Consider the following 16029-nt stretch of genomic DNA (forward strand, 5'->3'; position numbering starts at 1 on the left):
CTTTATAATGACCCAGTCTTTCTACATGGACAGCACTCAAAAATTCAGCCACTATGAAAGTAATTTGATCATTCCTGTCCGAAAGCAGGTCCTGAACCGTTGGTAGCATAGAAATCAGCCTATTGAGCTGCAAGGCTTCTAATAATTGTCTTCTGGCATAAATGCCAAAATCACAAGAAAAGAAAATATGCTCCAAAGTATCAGGTTCCTGTTTACTACATTTGCAGAGACGCTCTGATTCTGGGAGAGCTAAATATCTTCCTTTCACTGTCATCGAGGGAAACATATTAAATCTGGCTAACATAAACAGCCTGCACAATTCACGATTCTTCAGTTTTGCTCAGGACAGCTAAGGATGGCCAGAAGCCCCTCTGGGGTCTGCATGAGGCATCATTTGCGCTTTCGACCACCACACTTGGAACTGACCACATTTAATTTGAAGGAGAACCAGCCCCCCCCCCCCCCGTCCCAACAGTTTCCTGCTGAAAATACAAAGCTCCCCCCCCCCTTTGGGAGCAGGGGGAGGGGCTGGGTTTTCCAGGCTCCCTTATCTCCGTAGACACATCTTCAAGGACATGCAGACTCCTTAAAACTGCCCCCCCCCAGCCCATGTGCTGGATCTTAAGAGCAGCATCCAGACCAGGCCTGTGCCTGGCCCTCCCAGCCCCCCCCACATTACCCAGGGGTGGGGGTGAAGGAAGGGGGGTGCGGTGGGGGCAGACCACCCTGGGTGTCTTTGCTGAGGGGGGTGACATTTGGCTCGCCACCTGCCCCTGACTCTCAAGCCTGCCCCGAGCTGGTGGCATTCCCCCCTTCCCCCTTCGTTTTGACAGCTTGGGGGAGTCGCGGGTGGGCGGCACGCCAAATGTCCGCCTGGGTGGCTTGCTCCACCCCCCGACTGCAGGGCACGTGCACCACTCTGGGCACCCGAGCAGTTTCCTGCCTCTGGGAGGGCACCCTCTGCGCCCCGCCCCCCTCGGGAGCCCGCCCGCCTGGGCAGCGTGGGCACCTGCTCTTCCGCTGCCCAGGGGAGCTGATTCAGAGGCTGGAGGTGGCTGTGGGGCCTTCCAGTTCCTCTGGTTTGCATTCCCCAGCTGCCTTGTAAAGGGGCCTCTTCATAAGGGGGCTGTTTACTTTAGAGGCTTGCGCAGGCATTCTCCAAGACCGAGGTCTTTGTCCAGCAATCAGTCATTTCTCCGCATCCTTTGCCAGGTGCTCCTTTGTGAGGTTCAAAGGGGCTGGGGGGGCAGGCAGGGGGGTCAGCTTTCCTTTCTTGCAGGTGGGATTTGCAAGGGCAGTTTCTGAGCAGAGCCGCCCACTCTGGGGCTTTGCTTTCATGCCTGGCCAGCAAATCTTTGAAAAGTTAACTTTCAAAAGACATGTCCTTCCTTTCGCCTCTTTTCGTCTTCGGATGTCACTGCAGTATAACTTTTTGTTTTGTTTTATTATGTCACAACCACCTTCTTGTTTAAAGAGTTTAAAACAGCATACAGTCACAAAAATAAGGTGCATCCTAAAATGTACACCCCAGCTGTCAGAAAGCCACAGCAAAGGGCTGCATCTTCATCTTCCAGAAGCAGCCCCACACGACTTAGACTGGAGCCTTAGATCGAAAGTTTATCAGTGGTTTGTCAGGATTTGCGTTGTGTTGGAAAAAACGCCTGGGAAGGCCACCACCTTCCCAAGACACTGGGGCGTCTCTCCGGTGGTCACTCTCTGGCTGTAAATCTTCCTCAGTCCAGAGAGACCGGTGATAAGCGACCCCTCCCTCCTGAGAGGAGCACGCTCGTCTTCTGGAATCTCATTGCAGAAGAAAGAGTCAATTAGTAGCTCTAAAACTACTTTATTTACAGTCTATATACAAAAAATCCATCAGCATGTCTGTGCTCTCTGAGCACCAGTACAGAAAAGCAACACACAGAAGTGAAACTAACTTCTCCAGCAGTAAACCTCCACAGTCCTGAGACTACCTCTGGTTACGTACTTAATTCGTTCCGGAGGTCCGTTCTTAACCTGAAACTGTTCTTAACCTGAAGCACCACTTTAGCTAATGGGACCTCCCGCTGCTGCCGCACCACCGGAGCACGATTTCTGTTCTCATCCTGAAGCAAAGTTCTTAACCTGAAGCACTATTTCTGGGTTAACGGAGTCTGTAACCTGAAGTGTCTGTAACCCGAGGTACCACTGTATAAACAACCATAGAGCTACTACTGAGCAGCTTGGGTGGATAAAAATCCTAACGCGTCTTGCCTGTCTATAGCGAGCAATGCAAGGTGACCTGTTCTATGATCGAGATACAAATCTACCCGGAGAGAAAGGCAGGCTGAGAGGGCCTGCCATTTTTCTATGGGTCATTTCACGGGGCCTGGAGAGCACGAGGGCTGCCTCCCCTGCCTGCTTCCAGAGTCTGGCAGGCAGCGTGTGGAGAGGTAATGATGGGGTTTGCGAGGCGGCAGTCAGGGTGGCTGCAACGTGCCTCAACAGGCTTCCTTCTGCGTTTGTGGGGTAGTATCTCCTGTTGCTGCTGCCAAGAGCTCTGCTGGATCACGGAGGATGCTGCTGAAGGAGTGTGAGAAGAGTCTGCTGCAGCTGGATCAGGCCAAGGGGGACCCATCGTAGCGCAGCATCCTGTTCTCACATGCTCATGGAAAGCCTCTTCCCATCCATGATTCAGAGCAACAGGAGTTTGGATGAGTAGCCTTTCTCCTTTCTGTGGAAGAGAGGGCTCTCGGTGGCTCCTAGCTGGAAGGATCCTGCGAAGGGCCCTGCATTTCAGGGGAGCCTGACGGCAGCTCTTGAGCAGCAAAAGCACTGGCTCTCTCCCTGCCTGCAAGTGTTGAGTCCCCGTGGTGCACCCGGCCGTGCAGAGGAGGCTGCGTTCCAGGTTTCCTGACAGGAATGAAGTCTGCCTGGACACGCTGACCTCTGCAGCCGACTGGGCCGTGACTATCTCCAGTTACTCAGCGATAAGGGAACAAGACGTGCCTCACTTCACCCAAACAGGTTCTGCGGCCTGGGGAGGGATTTGCATGGACTGTTGGATTCAGGTGTAGCCGTTTCATGAGCAGTTGCACATTGGCAAGTTGATTTCCTGCTTTGCAAAAGTGAGAGCCTGGCTTGGCCTCACCTGGAGCGAGTCTATGAAGCTGGGAGGACTCTCACTATGCTCAGCAACAACGGTCACCTCCAGTCTCTCCTGTGGGCTCCTCAAGCCTTCCCTCGCTTTGGGGAAGAGCCACAGCTCAGGGCAGCGCAAATGTGCTGCATGTGAAAGGTCTCCCGCAGGATTGCCAGGCAAGACGGAAGCACCTGAGAGCCAGCAAAAACCAGCCTTCCTCTAGCTGAGGCTGCTGGAGCCCAGAACACCAAGCAGTGGTCTGAGGACCACCAGTGCTCCACCAGTTTCATTCAGGTGGTCCATAGTATTTCTCTCGTCATACTGTTTAAAGCAGTGGTTTAAAGCAGTATCCTTGGCCCAGTATACCTGAAGGAGCATCTCCACCCACATTATTCAGCCCAGAGACTGAGGTCCAGCTCCGAGGGTCTTCTGCTGGTTCCCTCACTGCGAGAAGTGAAGTTACAGGGAACCAGGCAGAGGGCCTTCTTGGTAGTGGCTCCCTCCCTGGGGAATGCCCTCCCACCAGATGTCAAGAAGATAAAGAACTACATAACTGAAGGAATCCCTGTATCAGGAGGTTTTTAATGTTTGAGGTTTTACTATGTTTTTATATGTACTGTAAGTCACTCAGAGTGGCTGGGGAAACCCAGCCAGATGCATGTGGTATTAAGAATAAAATTATTATTATTATTATTATTATTATTATTATTATTATTATTATTATTATTATTTCCCAAAGTGGGTGGTAAAAAATGGGATTGCCTATCAGACTTTGAAAAGCTGATGCCACTGGATCAACTTCATCAGTTTTTTTGAAGTGATTAAACTAACTAGTTTTCATTTCATTTTGAATAAATGTGCAATTAATTGTTACTGTTTTGAATTCTATTGTTTATCTTCCTTAGTGGGCCGTGCAAACCTCTGTTCTGAATACTGCTTTTTATAGGGTGCGTGGGCACTGGGGGTGAGCAAGGGAGCAGTGGCCCCCTCTAAGTTTGGGAATCACTGGGTTGAAGTGCCTTGCATGGCACATTCCGATGGCCACAACAGGCAAACCAACCATTGTGTGGTTGCCTGGACCCTCCGCAGTTTCCAAGTGGCCCAATTGTAGGGGTGGGTGCGCACAGGCCTCCCTGAGCTGGATGTGCCCCCTGCCCTGGATTGAGGCCAAAGAGGCACCCATGGGCATTGCCAACACCTAAATCAACTCCGACGCTGCTGGTTCACTCCTGCCTTTGGCCAACGCACAGTCAAGGTCGTATCAGCCTTCAGTGCAAAGGTGTATCTAGAGTGGCAAATGCTTTGTCAGCGATAAAGTTTGCAAAATCCCCGACGCGCAATAAATCAACTGGGATGGGTGCACCCCAGAGGCAGAAACTTGCCTTGCAAGATGCCAGGGAGGAACTGCTCGGGTGGTCTAAGGTGAAGCACGCCAACAGGCATGGAGGAGAACATAGGTGCCAACTCCCTGGGTGCCCCAGCACCCACAAAATTCCCCTTGAAGGGGTCGGTCACCCACAAATTTCACAGCATGGCACCCATGGCCAAGCTGGCACTTCTGGAGGAGAGGGCTATTGATGGCTGCCAGCCACAACGGCTGGGCTCTGCCCTCCCCAGTTGGAGACAGCGATGCTCCTTGAAAACAACGGAGCGGGGAGGGCTGCTCTTGTGCCCGGATCCTGTCTGCTGGCTTCCCCTTGGGGCACCTGCTTGGCGACACTGAGAACAGGGTGCTGGACTAGATGAGCCCTCCTTCGGCCTCATCCAGCAAGGCTCTTCGGGTGTTCTTATGACTGGCTGGTAGGTGGGGGCTGGCTCTGCTCCCATGGAGGCTCCCTGCCCCATTGCCAGGTGGCTCTGCTGGGATCAGCTCCGTTTTAGCCCGACTAAGGATGGTACCTTTGTCAGGAAGGTGGTCCTGGGAGGGAATCACCGTGTCTGGGGTACAGAGTTGGCCCTTGCTCCATGGTCCTGTTGCAGGAATTTATGTATAGGTGGGGGGGAGATGCCCCTCCAGCAGATATCATGCACATGCAGCCCACTACCAAAATCAGCACAATCCCTTTTGTGACTTGTTCCCACAAAACACTTCATCACAGTTTCTTCCTATCTATTCAAAGGGCCTCTGCTGCACAATACCAAATGTAATAATTCACTGATCAATGTGTCTATGTAGTGGCTCACTGGGAAAACTTCAGCTCCTCAGCAGCCCCTCTGCCTGAGGGATAATCCCTGGCATCCAGATACCGGAGTGCCAGACAGGTAGCCATTCCAGAAATAACAAACCCAGATGAAGACAAAAGGGTGGGATTAACTTGGCTGGGAAACAGAGAAATGTAAATATCTTTTTTGTTTCACTTGATGGGAGTTTGGTGGAGGGCAAGGGAAACCATGGGGCAGGGTCCAGGATGCTCAGATTACTGCCCCCAGACCTCCCCTTTCCTGATGTAACCGTGATGTATAGTGATGTAGTTTGGGGGGTGTAACATGGGGATTAGCAGCTAATAGAAGTTGGGGGGCTTTTTTGTTTGGGGCTTCCATCTTGTTCCACCTGGTGGCAGGTGGGAGTCCTGTCGCGACAGTGTCCAATCAAGACCAAGCCTACTGGCTGCTGTTTTGCTCTGGTATTCCTGGCTGGGGTCCTTGTTTTTTGTCCAAGGGTGCCCTCGGATTTCTCCGTTAACAGTCCTCCTGCCCACCCTGTAGACCCAGCTCCCTGGCTGCAAACCTGGAGCAGGACTGGCTGTGCAGCAGGAGGAGGACTAGCTGTGGCAGGAGAGGCAGCAGTTGATAAAAATGCGGCAGCTAGACTGGGGACTGGGAGTGGCCGCCAAGACCACATAACGCCGGTCTTGAAAGACCTACACTGGCTCCCAGTAGGTTTCCGAGCACAATTCAAAGTGTTGGTGCTGACCTTTAAGGCCCTAAATGGCCTTGGTCCAGTATACCTGAAGAAGTGTCTCCACCATCATTCTGCCCGGATGCTGAGGTCCAGCACCAAGGACCTTCTGGTGGTTTCCTCGCTATGAGAAGCCAAGTTACAGGGAACCAGTACTTCTCAGTAGTGGCGTCCGCCCTGTGGAACGCCCTCCCACCAGATGTCAAAGAGAAAAATACCTATAAAACTTTTAGAAGACATCTGAAGGCAGCCCTGTTTAGGGAAGCTTTTAATGTTTAATAGGTTATTGTATTTTAGAGTTCTGTTGGAAGCCACCCAGAGTGGCTGGGGAAACCCAGCCAGATGGGCGGGGTATAAATAAGAATTTGTTATTATTATTATTATTATTATTATTATTATTATTATTATGAGAAAGGAAAAGGCATGGAAGAGGAAACTTCCAGAACAAGACACCTCCTCCTGACAGTGCACTGATACAGAAGGAGGGGGGGTACCTTTTCCTCACCCCTCTTCCTCGTGAGTAAGGGGGCCCGAGGCGATGACCTCGACGGCACCCAGCTCTGCCGTGACTCCTGAACCCCCACACTGTTGCACAAGCACCACACTATACCCTTGACTTTATAAATAATATCTTCCCCTTATATATATATATCTTTTCCTTTATATACGGGTTCCCCTCTTAAGTCTTGTTGGCCCTATTTCTAACGAGTAGACCGTATCATACTGTTTCCCCATTGACCACAATGGCTGCGCCCTAGCCAATCAAGAACGTGCACTCCCCTGCAGGAGCGAGCTCAGGGAGTTCTTGCACGCCTCATTTAACCTCCTGACAAGTTGTTGACGGCTCCCCGCTGCTACAACAATGGAACCGAAACTAGTGACCTCGTAAAACTGTCAAAGTCCTGTTACATTGTATCCATTTGTTTCCGCTTCCGATATACAATACACACTTGACCGGCAAGAAGCCGAAAACTTCAGAAAATAATATAAAATCGGCCAAAGCTTCGATCTCTTCCATTTTAATGTTATTCTACTCGATTCCCTCCGGACTCCATGATGCTACTCCAGCGCCATAATCCTCAAACCGACAGGTCACGTACCCAGGAAAACCTTAATCCTGTCAAATGGTCCAGTTGAGCCCTTCCTCCAGGCAATGCTGGGTAATGGGCGATGCATGGCTGTGCCATTGTCTTGCCATCACCTGTACTCAGGAAACGTTTATGCATATCTCTATTACTCCAGGCAATCTCTACCCTGCCTACCTTACTGAAGTGCTGATCTATGCAATCTCTACCCTGCCTACCTTACTGAAGTGCCGATCTATGCAATCTCTACCCTGCCTACCTTACTGAAGTGCTGATCTATGCAATCTCTACCCTGCCTACCTTACTGAAGTGCTGATCTATGTAGTCCCCACCTTACTGAAGTGATGATTTGTGTAAACCCACCACCCACTTTCCTGTAGTGCTGATCCATGTAACCCCACCTTTTGTGATGTATGTGTGACGTTTTCTGCACTGTATTCTGGGACCTGGAGGGAACTTTTAAAAGTTTATGTCGCCCCACTCTCGGGGTTCAACTCCATCTTGAACCTATTGCGCAATAAACTTGGATCTCCGCATCTTGCTCCGTCTCCGGCTGAACTCATTTCTTCCGCTAGGACCCGCGGACTCCGTCCGACGAGCCGGGTGGCAGGGCAACTCCGCACCCGGAATTTTCCATAACATTTGGCGCCCAACATGGGGCTGGCGGTACTCCCGTGCTGCTGACCGGGGGCCCCGAAATCTTCAGCCGGCTCCGGGCCATTTCGCCTGGGAAGATCCTTTGGACCTCCGGCCATCCTCCGGGCGGTAATCGAACGTCCCAAGGGTTCAGCCGGGGAGCAAAGGGAATCCAGCCGGCTTACTCATCGATCCTGGGATCGTCATAGAAGACGCGTGAGTATAAGGAAAAGGAAAATCCAGTGCACTGGTGGGAGAGGGGTGGAAATCTCCTGGCAACTGAATTCTCTGCCCTCCTCTCTATCGCTCCTTCTCGCCTGTCTCTTAGTCCAATTGGTGAGAGAGACTGTGGACTGCTGCTCGACCCGAAAGGGGGGTTCTGAGCTCTATCCCTTTCTCTATAATTCTCCAGCCAGCCGCACCAATTGGGAGCCCGAAAGTAAGACGGAGAGACCCGACTTGAAAGATAGCCGACTCTCCGCAACGGGTGTCCCAGTTGAAAGCAAGGGGTTGGAGTTCTCTTTCCGAACTTCCCGAGCGTCCTTTCTAGGGGGCAGGAAGTGGTCTTGCTTTCTATCCAGATCCCAGCCGCACCGGTCGGGCTACATACCACGTGTATTGTAAGCCCGCTTCCGAAAGCAAGGGGGATTTTCAACACGAAATTCTATCCAGGGATCACCCGATCTGGCACTGCACGGCGCGGGCGTTCAGTAGGGCCCCTTTTCCTGAGATTGACGATAGGTAGGAGGTTGCCAGGAGGGATAGCTCATGAGGAATTGGGCGGGATTGGCAGAGTGGAAAAGGACCCCAGGTTATTGACTAAGGAAATAGGAAGGAAATACCGGATAGCTAGAGCTCTTTAAAAACCCTCTAAGGAAGTTGCCAAGCGACTAAAGACCCCTCTTTACTATAAACCCCCGTATCAAGTATATCAATCTCCTAGATATACCAATCCTTACCGCCCTCTCTCTTCCCTCTTTCTGTCTAGACACGCGTAACACAAAATGGGTACCCAGGCTTCTAAACGCGAGCGGGCTCACTCTGAGAGGAAGGCTTCTAGAAAGCCATCTCAGTCTCAGAAGGACCCTGACTCCCCCCTCCAATTTGTTATCACGTATTGGAAGACAATTCCTGGCCACAAATTATTATCGAAGCAGAAATTAGAGGACCTCTGTTCTGTAATTTGGCCCGCCAGCACCGCCTCCGCCAAGCCTGAATTGCGTTGGCCGGCAGGGGGTTCGTTTAATGAAGAGCGCTTGAACCACCTCAAGAAATACTTAATGGAGGAAAAGCCCCGTCAGTTGGAATATCTGGCTGCTTTTGAGACCGTAAAGGGATTCCTCCGAGCCCCGAAAGGGACTGCATCCTACCAGTTACCCATATTGAATCCCGGACGGCAGCCCATGCCCCCCCCTTACGAAGGGCACTCAGTAGACGATGACGTACAGTGTACCCTGATTCCCTTTTACTATAGAGGACCACCGCCGCCTAGTAGTAGCTCAAGTAGTGATGACGAAATGGGGGATGAAGGGGCACAGAGCATCGAGAACAAAAGAGTCACAAGGCTACAGGCAAAGAGGGACCAAAAGGACCCCGGGCAGGCCAAGACTAAAATTCCCCCCACAACGCTTCGCAACACAGTCGAGGACCCCGTCCAAGCCAGAAATAACCCTCTCCCCTCAGAACCTTGTGAGTGCACAGCAGAAACCCCAGATCACAGTGCGGGGGCTCCAGGAACTTCTGATCAAGTAAGCTCTACCGTGAGCTCCACCGCGGTCCAGATGCCCCCAAAGGCCTTGCCGATTCCACCTCTTCAACCTGATGGACCCCCGCGAATGGTTTATACACACCAACCCTTCTATACTTCTGATCTCGTAACTTGGTCAAATCAGATGCCCTCTCTGAGGGACGACCCTGACAAATGTCACCGGCAAATCAGCGCCATCTTTTCCACCCATAACCCCACCTGGCCAGACGTCCATGTCCTTCTCAACGCCCTCTTTAATGAGGCAGAGAAGGCAGACATTCTAACTAAAGCTGGGGAGGCAATAGAATCACCCGACTATCAGAGGGGACGGCCCCAAGGATTGCAGGCTCTCACAGCACAATGCCTCCGAGTAGATCCTGCATGGGACTACAACACCTCAAATGGGATCTGGAATTTGAACCTATTTAAGAAAGCCGTTCTGGATGGCGTTAAGGCTGCCGGACAACGCACTGTTAATTGGACTAAAGTCCAAACGATAATGCAGGGACCAAACGAACACCCATCCGATTATTATACTAGATTGGTTTCTGCTATCAAGACGTGGGGAGGGATAGACCCCGAAAATCCACAGCATGAAGTAATCGTTAAAGGTTTCTTCAAGGATCAGGCCTGTCCAGACATTAGGAAAGCCCTAAATCTCCAAATTGGATACGACGGAAAGAGCGTAAGCGAAATCTTATCCATTGCAAAATCCGTCTACAACTCTCGAGATGAAAGAAAGAAAAAGGAAACAAAATCCGAGGCCGAGCAGATTTTGGCCTTAAGTATGGAAACCACCTACGGCCTTAACCGAGGTAGAGGCCTCAGCCGAGGAAGGGGAGTCCGGGGTGGAGGACCCCTGAATCCCTATAGGCAATGGGGGCCAGGTGCCGGGGGGTGTTACTACTGCCAAGAGGAGGGACACATAAAAAGGTTCTGCCCTTACCTCACCACACCATCCTACAGGGGACAGGACTCCAGGCCATTCCCTACCCGAACGAGCCACCCTCCTTTCCCCCCACAATCCAACCTGACCCAGGGACACATTAACCACAAACCGGAGGACTACGCTCCGCAAGTGCCTACGAATCAAATGCCTCACACTCAACGACCCCAATCGGGCCCACAAACCCAAATGCCAACAATAAACGCGCCTACTCACCCTTGGGCAAACGCTACTGCTCCTCCCTTGCACCCCCCAAACCAGCCACCTCCCGATGATCAGGACGCCTACTGACTACTAAAAGGGGATCCCAGCCTAAGTCCAAACCAAACCATCTGCCCCGTGATAACATTGTCACCGGAGGATCCTGTCTGTACTATTGAGATCGACGGTCACCCCTATGAATGTCTACTAGACACAGGGGCCACATACTCCACCCTAACTGATAGTCATCTGGAACCAGGGACAGTAACCAAGAAGGTAATGGGACTAGATGGGATACCCCGCACTTGCCCACTCTCGCAACCAGCTAAAGTTACCCTTGGACCCCTATTAGCAGAACACACCTTCCTTTTAACTAGCAGTCCTGTTAACCTCCTCGGCAGGGACCTCCTTTGCAAACTCAACGCCACCATAAAATGTTCCTCGGACGGCATCTACCTATATATGCCCGAGGACTCGGTCCCTGCGTTCCAGGGTATCATACGAGAAGCAGAATTAGACCGCCAGTTTCCCGAACTCCCTCCAGAGTTAGAGACCGAATTACCCCCTTCCTTGTGGGGCACAGAATCAACCTCCGTCGGACTTCTAATATCAGCCACTCCCGTTAAGATCACCTACAGAACCGATCTGCCCTTCCCCTGTACCAAGCAATACCCCTTGCCTAAAGAAGCCATCGAAGGGTTAACACCCATGATTAAGGACTTCCTCGAAAAGGGGATCCTAGTTCCATGCGCCTCACCCTGTAACACTCCCGTGCTCCCCATAAAGAAGCCCTCAAAAGAGGGAGCCCCAGTTTTGTCCAGTTTTATCGTTTTGTCCAAGACCTGAGACTAGTAAACCAATTCGTAATACCCCGACACCCAGTGGTGGGAAACCCAAACTCCCTCCTGAATGCGATTCCAGCAGGAACGACTTGGTACACCGCCGCGGACTTATGCTCCGCCTTCTTCAGCATACCCCTGGACCCAGCTAGCCAGTTCCTTTTCGCTTTTACCTGGGGGCCCAGTCAATTAACATGGACAAGGTTACCCCAGGGATACGTGGAATCACCCGCAATATTTTCAGCCATCTTACACCAGGATTTGCAGGACATTCACCTACCTGCAAACTCCGCCCTCTTGCTCTACGTAGATGATCTCTTATTATGCTCTACTAGAGAAGAGGCATGCAAGATAGACACTAAACACCTCCTATCCGAACTAGCGAGGAAGGGACATAAAGTGTCCCCAAAGAAACTCCAATACTGTAAGCAAGAAGTAAAATACCTCGGGCACATCTTGGGAGTGGGTACCCGAAGCCTCGCCACCGACAGAATTGAAATGGTCACTAAAATTCCACTCCCTAAGACAAAGCAACAGTTGCGCGGCTTCCTTGGAATGGCCGGCTTCTGTCGAGCATGGATTGCTGGCTACAGCGAAATAACGAAACCCCTAACCGCTATGACCCGCCAGGACCACCCAGACCCATTGGTTTGGGAAGAAGGCGCTTATAAATCCTTTGAACGCTTGAAACGGGAATTGAGATCCACTCCTGCCTTAGGATTGCCCGACTACCGGGTCCCCTTTAACTTGTTCATTCATGAACAAATGGGAGTCGCCTCAGGTGTCCTAACCCAACCCTTTCGAGACCAAGAAAGACCAGTAGCCTATTACAGCTTACAACTTGACACCACGGCAAAGGGGGCAGTCAGTTGTCTAAGAGCTATCGCTGCTGCTGCGCTCCTCCTCGAGAAAGCTCAAGAAACTGTCCTGGGCCATGAAATCACAGTTCATGTGCCACACTCAGTCTCAACCCTCCTAACCCTAAAAGGATGTCACCATTTCTCAAATTCCCGCCTCAACCGATACGAAGCCCTCCTATTAACCCCGTCTAATGTCACAATTAAGCGCGTCAATTCCCTGAATCCAGCCACCTTGCTACCCCTTCCCAACGACGGCACTCCACATCACGACTGCGCTACCATAGTCAGACAAGCTGAAAAACCCCGGGAAGATTTAGATCACCTTCCCCTGGAAAATGCGGACTTAATATTGTATACCAATGGCAGTTCTAAAGTTATTGACGGAGTTAGGAAGACTGGGTATGCAGTGGTGTCTGACTTCGAAGTGCTAGAGTCAAATCCAATCAACCCACAATATAGCGCCCATGCCGCCGAGTTAATTGCGCTTATACGCGCCTGCGAGATTGGCGAAGGGAAAAGGACTACTATTTATACGGACAGTAAATACTGTTTCGGCTTAGTACATACAACCGGCCAAATTTGGCTTCAGAGAGGTTTTCTGACCGCCGCCGGATCCCAAATTTCACATGCCGCTCTGGTAGAATGACTTTTGACGGCAATTCACTTACCCGCCGCAATAGCCGTTGTCCACTGCAAAGCTCATACAAAAGGCAAGGATTTAGTCTCCAAAGGAAATAGACGAGCCGACAAAGCCGCACAGACAGCTGCCCTTCGCACCCCTAACAATGACTCTGAATTCCAAGCCGTGCAGCTACCTACCGATCTAGACTTGACAGAAATTTACAAATCTGCCCCAGAGGATGAAAGGGCCACGTGGCAATCTATAGGGGCCACAGAACGAAACGGTATCTGGGTCCTCCCCGATGGAAGAACCGTCCTTCCAAAGGCCTGGACTCCAAAATTAGCGAGAATTCTTCACCAGCGGACACATTGGGGAAAAGGGAGGCTAATGGAACATGTTATTAGATCTTGGTATGCCCCAGGGATAGCTGCCGCTGCCACGGCAGCATCAAAGAATTGCATAACCTGTCACCGCTTCAATCCCAAGCGCGAACCCAGGAGACCACCAGGAGCTAGACCGTGGACTTTGTCCCCTTCGAGAACTTACAACTTGACTTTATCGATTTGCCTCTATGCCAGGGTTTTAAACACGCCTTAATTATAGTGGACCAATTTTCTTCATGGGTGGAGGGATTCCCTTGCCGAAAGGCTACCGCATCCGTAGTTGCTAGGGCTCTCCTACAAGATATTATTCCCCGATACGGGATACCTCGCCGCCTAGACAGTGACAGGGGAACTCACTTTACGGCCGAAATAGTGCAACTAGTGGCCAAGGCCCTCCAAATTCGGTGGGACCTCCACACGCCATATCACCCACAATCCTCTGGCCAAGTAGAACGAATGAACCAGGAAATAAAAATACAGTTGGGAAAACTTTGCAACCTTACGGGCCTAAAATGGGTTAATGCACTCCCACTGGTTCTTCACAACATACGTAGTGCCCCAACTGAACATTTAAAACTCTCCCCGTTCGAACTCTTGTTTGGGAGACCCCCTCCAGTCTATAACACTCTATTCCCACTCTCAGAACTGGAGCTGGGAGAAGCAGAACTTACTAATTATGTTATTCAGCTCCAGATACAGTTACAACGCCTCCACCAGTATGCCGCCATTGAAGGACAGAACTTACCCATCGACGTCCAAGCCCACTCCTTCCACCCCGGAGATTGGGTCCTAGTCAAGGTCTATCAGAAGGAACCGCTTCAACCCGCGTGGGAAGGTCCCTACCAAGTCCTTCTAACCTCACCGACTGCCGTGAAAGTAGGTGAAAAGAACTCCTGGTTACACCACACCAGGTGCAAATCGTCACCCCCTCCCCAAGAGCCGGGGGACAGTCTCGGCGAGGACTTCACCTTCTCGACTCCGCCCACTCCACCAACTTCATACATTGACGACGACGACGACCAACAGACCGGACCAGATCGGGGCCAGAATCGGGCCCAACAGACCGGACCAGATCGGGGCCAGAATCGGGCCCAACAGACCGGACCAGATCGGGGCCAGAATCGGGCCCAACAGACTGGACCAGATCGGGGCCAGAATCGGGCCCAACAAACCGGACCTGATACAGTATCGCCTAACTGGACATCCGAGATCATCCCAGATTCCGACGCTATCAAGCTACGCCTGAAGCGCCTTTGACAGCTCCTCTGACAGCGCGCCTTTGACAGCTCCTCTGACAGCGCGCCTTTGACAGCTCCTCTGACAGCGCGCCTTTGACAGCTCCTCTGACAGCGCGCCTTTGACAGCTTTTGACAGCTCCTCTGACAGTGCGCCTTTGACAGCTCCTCTGACAGCGCGCCTTTTGACAGCTCCTCTGACAGTGCGCCTTTGACAGCTCCTCTGACAGCGCGCCTTTGACAGCTTTTGACAGCTCTTCTGACAGCGCGCCTTTGACAGCGCCTTTGACAGCTCCTCTGACAGTACATTGATAACTCCTTCCCTCTGATAATGCCTTGCTGTCCCCAGACTCTGATCATGTATCTCTCCTTCATCTTCCTCGCCTTAACGGCTTCGACCCAATCCTCAGCCACACCAACCGATCATTGCACCGGATTAACTACGGATTACCATTTTTTGGACTACCATCGAGTCGAAACCGGCGGGAAGTCGAATCCGGATCGAATGGGGGACTTTGACTTCTGCCTCCCTGAGTCTCGAACATTGTTACGCCATTCCCTCGTGCCCCGACTAACTGCCAGCGAATATTGGGAACTTTTCATCCGAGATGGACACCTCCACCGGATTGGGTCAGCAGCAGTCACCCTTGACTGTTCTTACTACCACCTTAGTTGTAAGAACGGGACCCATTTCCTTTACAGCAACGGAGAAATCTTGAGGAACCCAAATTGGACTGAAGTCGAAAAAGGGGGGGCCACATCGGCCTACACCGACACCACTAACCCCTCCGACAACTTGATTTTCGGATTCCAATGTCTCTTCATGGCCCCAGAACCCCAAAAACCCCAGCTGCAAGGACTTTGCCTGAGAGGGTTCTGTTGTCTCTGGAATCTTGGAGTCGCCCACGACTGGAAAGGGGCACAATACTTAGAAGGGTGGTATCATCCGGCACATCCTTCACGCTCCCCCACCTGGGATCACGTAGGACCTTTGAGATGCGGAGGCATAGCCCAGGACAGGCGACTCCTTAATACCACCGACCCACTCCATCCACTCGGCACGGCACCTCGCCAGCTCGGCACTGATCCCTCCCTCCCAGGGGAGGATCTCCTCTCCTCTTGGGAACAGAACTCTTACATCAAACTCTTGGGCCGGGTGGCTAAAGAGGCACCCTATCCTGAATGCTGGATATGCGCACATGCGCCCAGCCACCTCCAACAAAGTCTTCCCCTTGTTCCTGTACCCGTGACCATTGAACAGTTCCGATCGGGAGATGTCGCTTCTTGGAATTTAACGGCCTTGAACTTGACCCACCAATACCTCTACCTTACTGGCCCTACAAAGGGACCCCTCTGCCGCATCTTCACTGGAGAGGGAACTTTCATTGGGTCCAGTACCTGCACCTCCAACTTAGAACTTTTACCCACCGGTCACGTCACTGTTACAGATGTGGCCAC

The sequence above is a fragment of the Podarcis cretensis genome (genome assembly GCF_951804945.1).
Source record: "Podarcis cretensis genome assembly, chromosome: 7".
Classification (NCBI taxonomy): domain Eukaryota; kingdom Metazoa; phylum Chordata; class Lepidosauria; order Squamata; family Lacertidae; genus Podarcis; species Podarcis cretensis.